The following is a 7712-nucleotide window of genomic DNA, read 5'->3' as shown; positions in this document are numbered from 1 at the left end:
GGGGTGGGGTCTGGAGTGACGCGGGAGGGTGGGGTTGCAGTCGGCGTCCCTCCTGCGCTTTTCCAGAGAAAGGGCGCACGTGGACGGTTCCCAGTGGTGCTATCGAGGTTCCGAGGGCCTAATTTAAAGGCTTTCGGAGAACTGCGGACACAAGCCCAGGAACTTCTCCCCAGGAAAACAGAAATCTAATCTGAGCCGGACCGTTAACAGCTTGCACCCCGACAAAAAGGGTGCCTACTCAGTACTTTGGCCACCTCATGCGAAGAGTTGACTCATTGGAAAAGACCCTGATGCTGGGAGGGATTGGGGGCAGGAGGAGAAGGGGACGACAGAGGATAAGATGGCTGGATGGCATCGCCGACTTGATGGACGTGAGTTTGAGTCAACTCCGGGAGTTGGTGACATACAGGGTGGCCTGGCGTGCTGGGAGTCATGGGGTCGCAAAGAGTCGGATAGGACTGAGCGACTGAACTGACTGACTGAACTGACTCTGTTTTTTATAAGGATGGCAAAACTTGTACGATAATGTTTGCATTTTTGTCTCATCTCAAGAACTATATTTTAAGCCTTTCAGTTCAGTTGCTCAGTCGTGTGCGTGGACTGCAGCACCCCAGGCTTCCCTGTCCATCACCAACTGCCAGAGCCTATTCAGACTCATGTTCATGGAGTTGGTGATGCCATCCAACCATCTCATCCTCTGTCGTCCCCTTCTACTCTCACCTTCAATCTTGCCCAGCATTAGCATCTTTTCCAGTGAGTCAGTTCTTCCCATCAGGTGGCCAAAGTATTGGGAGTTTCAGCTCCACCATCAGTCTCTCCAATGAATATTCAGGACTGATCTCCTTCAGAATGGACTGGTTTGATGCCCTTGCAGTCCAAGGGACTCTCAAGAGTCTATTCCAGCACCACAGTTCAAAAGCATCAATTCTTCGGTGCTCAGCTTTCTTCACAGTCCAACTCTCACATCCATACGTGACTACTGGAAAAACTGTAGCTTTGCCTGGATGGACCTTTGTTGGCAAAGTAATGTCTCTGCTTTTCAATATGCTGTCTAGGTTGGGCATAGCTTTTCTTCCAAGTAGAAAGTGTCTTTTAATTTCATGGCTGCAGTCACCATCTGCAGTGATTTTGGAGCCCCAAAAGATAAAGTCTGACATTGTTTCCACTGTTTCCCCATCTATTTGCCATGAAGTGATGGGACCAGATGCCATGATCTTCGTTTCCTGAATGTTGAGCTTTAAGCCAACTTTTTCACTCTCCTCTTTCACTTTCATCATTAGTTCCTCTTCACTTTCTGCCATAAGGGTGGTGTCATCTGCGTATCTGAGGTTATTGATATTTCTCCCGGCAGTCTTGATTCCAGCTTGTGCTTCTTCCAGTCCAGCATTTCACATGATGTACTCTGCATATAAGTTAAATAAGTAGGGTGACAATATACAGCCTTGACGTACACCTTTTCCTATTTGGGACCAGTCTGTTGTTCCATGTCCAGTTCTAACTGTTGCTTCCTGACCTGCACCCTTCTTCAAACGTACGTGTCAGAATTTTTCTCAATCTTGGGGAAACTCAGTCCCAATCGTTAAGCCTTGTGGTGGAAGGATATGAGTACAAAGTTAGAGACTAGTATAATAGAGGTATGCAAAGGATTTTTCACAGCGCTATTTCTTCCTCCCAGACTCTATCTCCTACCCTTTTCCCCACCACACACAGAGCTTGTCCTCACAAGCTGTAGAGGATCTTGACTGTCCAGAAATTAAAGTTCAGACTTCTTAGATTGAAGTTCAGACTTCTTAGGCTGCCATTTAAGATCTTCAGTAATCTGTGTCATTAATTCTGAATAGCATGTTCTGTTACCTAATTGAACTACTTTGTTTGTTTTACATTGCACAGCTCCCTTGGTTTTCTGTCTCCCTGCCTTTTCCCTCTGTTTCTAATTCTCACCTTTCTTTCCCTTTTTTTTTTTTCTCTTTACAATCATTGTGTATGTAGACCCTACCTGCCATTCTTAAAATGTGGTGCATTCCATAAAGCTTCTGTTTTATATCCTTATGTTGGTTTCCTAGTGCTCGTTAACAAATTACCATAAACTTGGTGAGTTAGAACAATCAAAATTCATTCTTTTATGGTTCTGGACCATGCTCCATCTGTAGTCTCTAAAGGAGAATCTGTTTCTTGTCTCTTCCAGTTTCTGCCAGGGTTTGGTGACTATTTCTTTCCTTGTGGTTTCATCACAAGGACTTGTGTTTATATCACTCCAGTCTCTCTGCCTCTGAATCACATTGACTTCCCCACTTCTGTGTGTCTCTCTCTGTCTGCATCTTATAAAAATACATGCTATTACATTTAGAGCCCTCTCAGATTCTTAACCACATCTGCAAAGTCTTGTTTTGTTTTTTTCTTTTTTTGCTATAGATGGTAAATTCATAGGTTCCTTTATATTGTGAAAGGGTTGGACTTGGTGTTTCTAAACCTTTGGTTAATGTAAGTCCTCATAATTGGCCCCATAATCTCCATTCTCCTCTGGTTGAGAATCACTCTCTTCTATGTATGCCTGGGAACCAAGAATATTTGATTAAGATTTATTTTATGGAAATAATATATATTTTTTCATATTGATGACTTTGATAGCACCATTCTCCTTTGGAATTACTGGAGAGGTGGTCAGTCAGACCAGGTTCAGTCAGAGGAGAGAAACCGTATTCATTATTTAAAAAGAAAATTTAATATTAAGAATAATGAATTTGGCATAAAACTAAATGGAAAACTGTAAGGGAAAAAAAAGAACAGTAAGACACCACAACTACCAGGAAGATAAGATAAGGATTGGTTTAGCAGGTGTGGCAGAAACTGCAAACTAGATTCACATGTTGCTATGGAAGGGTGTTGCTGCTGGACTGAAGAAGTATTGGGACAATGCTAACAAGAATAATGTACCTAAAAAGACTGAAGGAAGTAAATTAGATGCACAAAGTTGATTTTTTATCCTTCTAGGATTGCTTTTCAGCAGAATCCAACGTGGAGACAGCAGGAAAAACAGAAATGTGGTTTACAGGGTCTCAGCTCTATCATCAGAAAGTGTAATGTAGAAGGTGGGTTTGGAGCTAAAAGACAATAGCTTAATAACTGACACAATCTCTGAGATGTTTTTGAGGTTTAATATGCCATTTGTCTGCCTCTTAGACCTGCCCAGGGTAATACCTGAGTAAAAATCTTATTTTTTTTTTTTTTATGTACTTTGATTCAGAGAGTAAATAGCTTGTTTCATACTCTTGATCTTCTACTTCGTTGCCTTACTTGAATTAATGATTGCCCTTGCTTTAGTCCTCCTCTTTTGTTCTTGTTGTGTTTTTTTTTGTCTGTAAGAGTTAAAAACAACCCCATTATTCTAATAGAGATTTTTATTAAGTAAGGGCTTTTGGTTTACCTAAAATAGTGTAATTATCTTGATTCCAAATTAGAACACTTAATGTATTATTCCAAGTCACTTTTTCAAATGGTGGACTTTTAAATGTTTCCACACATTAAGTTTTACATAGTTTTATTGCTTTTTCTTTGAATAATGAATCTGAGTTTTAAAAATATTCTTCAGACTATCGGGTATTTAACTGGCTCTCTGTTAGAACAGCTTTATTTTTAGTCTAAGCTACTGCCGAACTTCCAAACTTGGTTAAACATTCTTATCATTCCTTTTTTAATACGGCTTAATATGCTAGTCTTTAACATGAAAACATTATTTGCTTGCAAGGAGTTCTCATGAAAGTAGACTTTATATAAATTGTGATATTAAACTTTCAGTAGGAAATGGTCAAGTAGAGAATATTAACAATGAAGTGTTCAAAAGAGCAATAGTGGTTTAATTACCTGAAAAGTACTTAGAAATGTCTGTTGACATAAAGTAACATGAAAATGTAATTATTTAGTCACTCGTGTTTGAAACTTTATTATAAAGAATAATCTATGAAAAAGCTTTATTTTTACATTTTGTCTTTAAGTAGTTATATATCTAAAATTTTTATTTTGTTTAAAATTTGATGATCCAAAAATGTACATTCTCTAAGATCCCAGTTGTGAAAATGGGTTCAAGTTAAGCTAATGAAAGGCAGTAACTGTGCCAGACCTCCAAATACTGCAAATTCTTTTCCATAGGTAGATTTATAAATACCTCAATATGCTTTCTCAAAGTCTAGCCTTAACAGGGCAGTTTATACACTGGATTCTTTCATCCTACCTTTGGGAAAACCACTCTTCTTGAGACACGTTCAAATCATTCTACTTTTATTATTAAAGGTGTCCCTTTTCAAACAGGTTTCCCAAGGATAAGATTGTTTAGTTATCTTGGAATTCATAACTATCTATAGTCAGAGGACATCTAGAAACTTTGGAATTAGCTTTTTGAAAAGTGACTAGGGTTACCATAGTCACTAATACTCTGATAGTCCAAACTCATTTATTAACATATGAGGGATTTCCTGTCAAGGAAGTCAGAAGTTGGCTTTAATTGATCTGTGGTTGCCGCCTGAATATTAGTTCATGTTGAACTTATTTGTTTTTCTGAACACATCTTAACATATGTTAATCCTGTATGGAATAAAGCTGACACAGTATAGTTTAGCCAAAAATAACCTGTTAGCTGGTAGTTTTTAAGACTTTCACTATTTCTATAAATATTAGAGGTGGTACCTTGTAGTACTTAATACATGGTCTCTTTATAGTCACTGGAGGAATTGATTATTTAGTTTGTGAATGAACAGTACCCTTTTCTTGAGTTTTTCCTCATGGCTCCCACTCTAGGCATTTTCCTACCTGTTTAAGTAAGGGTAGGTAGATTGAAAAATGAGGTGAAGTGAAAACTATGCTATTTTTATTGTTTTAATTTTATTGGCTCTGGTAAAATGGTTCAGAGTTTGAAAACATTGCACTAAAGGTCCTGGCTCATCTGAGGATCTTTTTTGTTGTTTTCAGTAGTAGATCGCAATATTATTTTCTTAAATATCAAGGTAGATTATAATTTATGCAGGTTTAAGATATTTTAGAATTAAATTTTTAGAGAAAACTTTTTAGTTCTAAAAGTATATTCTGAATGTAACATTTCATGTTAAATTTTTTCAGTAATTTCATTTTAATATTATTTGAATTTTGAACTTATTTATAAGTGATCATTAGCAGAATCTGCTAATTATCCCAAATGTCTTTCCTGTCTAGCAATAGAATCTTCTCACTTCCAGCTGGACACATGGCCCCCGAGCCAGAGATTACATGTCCAAGCCTTGTTAGAGCTAGATGTGATTTCATGTCTAAGTTTTTCCTATGCCATGTGAGTGCAAATTATAAACATGCTTTCTGAGTCTTGCCTTTAAAATATTGGGTACACAGATCCCCCTGTTTCATTCAGTTCTTCTGAAGGCTGTGCTTTGACCATCACAATAGTGAGCCAACTTCAACTATGCAGGTGTGGGCAGTACTCTGAGGGGATGTCTGAAAAAAAGAGGTGGAAGGGTCCTGGTCCTAGGTGACATCATGGAGCAAGCTCTCCTGCCATGAAGTAGAGGTTTATTCTTCCATAAGGTAGAAGTTTATTGCTCTCTTAACAAGAGAGAGCAGTATAAAACTCAACCTTATTTGAGTTGCTGCATTTTGGGGTCTTTTGTTATAGAAGATTATACCCTAGCTAATACAGATAGGATTTTAAGTGAAAACTTTTCCTTATGACTTTAGGTTTCAGAGGAGGCTCTAGGGATCAAGACTTATAAATGCTACATATAAAAAGGCTGAGGAATCTTGAAGATTGACAGATGAAGGCCTGTATTGAATATTTCTTGGGAGAGAAATGTCAATGTTTAATGATATTTCCTCTCTTACCATTTCCACAGAGAGGAGAGTGGTACTGGCCTGTCCTGCAGGTCAAGATATGGGGCCTTGAAGAGACCCATTTAGAGAACTTCACATTTGGCACTGAAGATTTAGAGTATACAGGGCCTGGTGACTGTCTCACTTCTAAGAGTCTTAAGTCAAAAGATTGGTGGGAGAGGTCTTCATGAAAAACAAAAGGAGAGGGTTGTATTGAGGCCATTCTGTGCTTCCAATGTGTAGTTGGGGAGTACTCAAAGGGGTTACAGGATGTTGCCCATTTACAGCTGTTTCATGCCAGGTGGGTCTCTTTGTGGTCACCACTTGCTGAACATGAGCTTGGAGATAATGTCATATTCTGTAATGCCATGTTCGTGGGCTCTGCATCAGGTTTTACTGAAGACAGTGAAACTTATGAGTCAGTCAAAGTCTAGTCAGGAAGCAGGAACAATGAAGGAGAGTTATTTTTAAAGGAGAGTTTTATGTAAATAATTATTAACCAAGTGTTAGAGAACAGATAACCTCTCTAAGTCAGGGGCTACAAAAGGGAAGAGGTTGGTATCTTAAAGTCTTAGAGAAGGGAACTTGAGCTGGGAGTCAGACCTCTGAGGTGGGGTCACTGTGGAACTTTAGGAATGTGGAGATTGGACCAACAACTCAGGTGAGGGGCACTGGCCATCTGGTACTGACCTATCTGAGGGATACAAGGAAGGTGGTTTTGAGAGTGAAACTGCTACCCACTACTGCTTTAAGATCAACTGTTTCTGCTGAGAGTCAAGTGTCATCGCTTGAAGATGCTGACAGAAATAGGGCACACACAGGAAGAGGCCGATTCACTTCCTCTCCTCCTTTCCTCTAGTTTTCTTCAGGTGATCCTATGGACAGAGTACAATAGGGGGCCAAGTGTTGCTTTTAGATAGGATCTTGGTTTGAGTGATTCCAAGGCAACATCAGTTCAGTTCAGTTCAGTTCAGTTCAGTTCAGTCACTCAGTCATGTCTGACTTTTTGCTACCCATGAACCACAGCACACCAGGCCTCCTGTCCATCACCAACTCCCAGAATTCACCCAAACTCATGTCCACTGAGTCAGTGATGCCATCCAGCCATCTCATCCTCTGTCGTCCCCTTATTTTTCTGCCTTCAGTCTTTCCCAGCATCATGGTCTTATCAAATGAGTCAACTCTTTGCATCAGGTGGCCAAAGTATTGGAGTTTCAGCTTCAACATCAGTCCTTCCAATCAGTACCCAGGACTGATCTCCTTTAGGATGGACTGGTTGGATCTCTTTGGAGTACAAGGGACTCTCAAGAGTCTTTTCCAACACCACAGTTCAAAAGCATCAATTTTTCAGCGCTCAGCTTTCTTTATAGTCCAACTCATACCTACCATGAATTCTGTATTTTGTTTTTAGGATTCACACATTTTGGTCATTCATTGGAGGAGAGTGCAGTTACTTCCCAGATGCAGCCCTGTCTATTCTGCTGTCATAATCTGCTTTAGTTTTCTCAGGAGCAAGTCAGTCAATAGATTACTTTGTCCCCTGACTTCAGGGAATACCTGAGAAATTTCCAGTATTTTTTTTTTCCAAATCTATCTAGGCTTGGGGTAAAGTGAGGATACCAACTTTCTTAGTGGAAATCTTCTTTGCAAATACTTCCATAATCCTCATCAACAAAATTCTTTATAAAGGTGAGTTGTCTATCCATTTCTCAGCTACCTATTTTGAAATCTTGTGGTAATAGTGAAGAAGCCGTTGTTGAACATACATGTGAAGAGTTTGAATAAGATTGTTTCATCAAACTCTAGGTGGAACAAAGCAATATCTCTAGATTACTATGTAATCTTATGTGTAATTTAATATATAA

This window comes from Oryx dammah, unplaced genomic scaffold (assembly GCF_014754425.2).
Source record: "Oryx dammah isolate SB20612 unplaced genomic scaffold, SCBI_Odam_1.1 HiC_scaffold_5, whole genome shotgun sequence".
NCBI lineage: Eukaryota > Metazoa > Chordata > Mammalia > Artiodactyla > Bovidae > Oryx > Oryx dammah.
The sequence above is the reverse complement of the archived record's forward strand: the minus strand, read 5'-3'. Positions refer to the sequence as shown.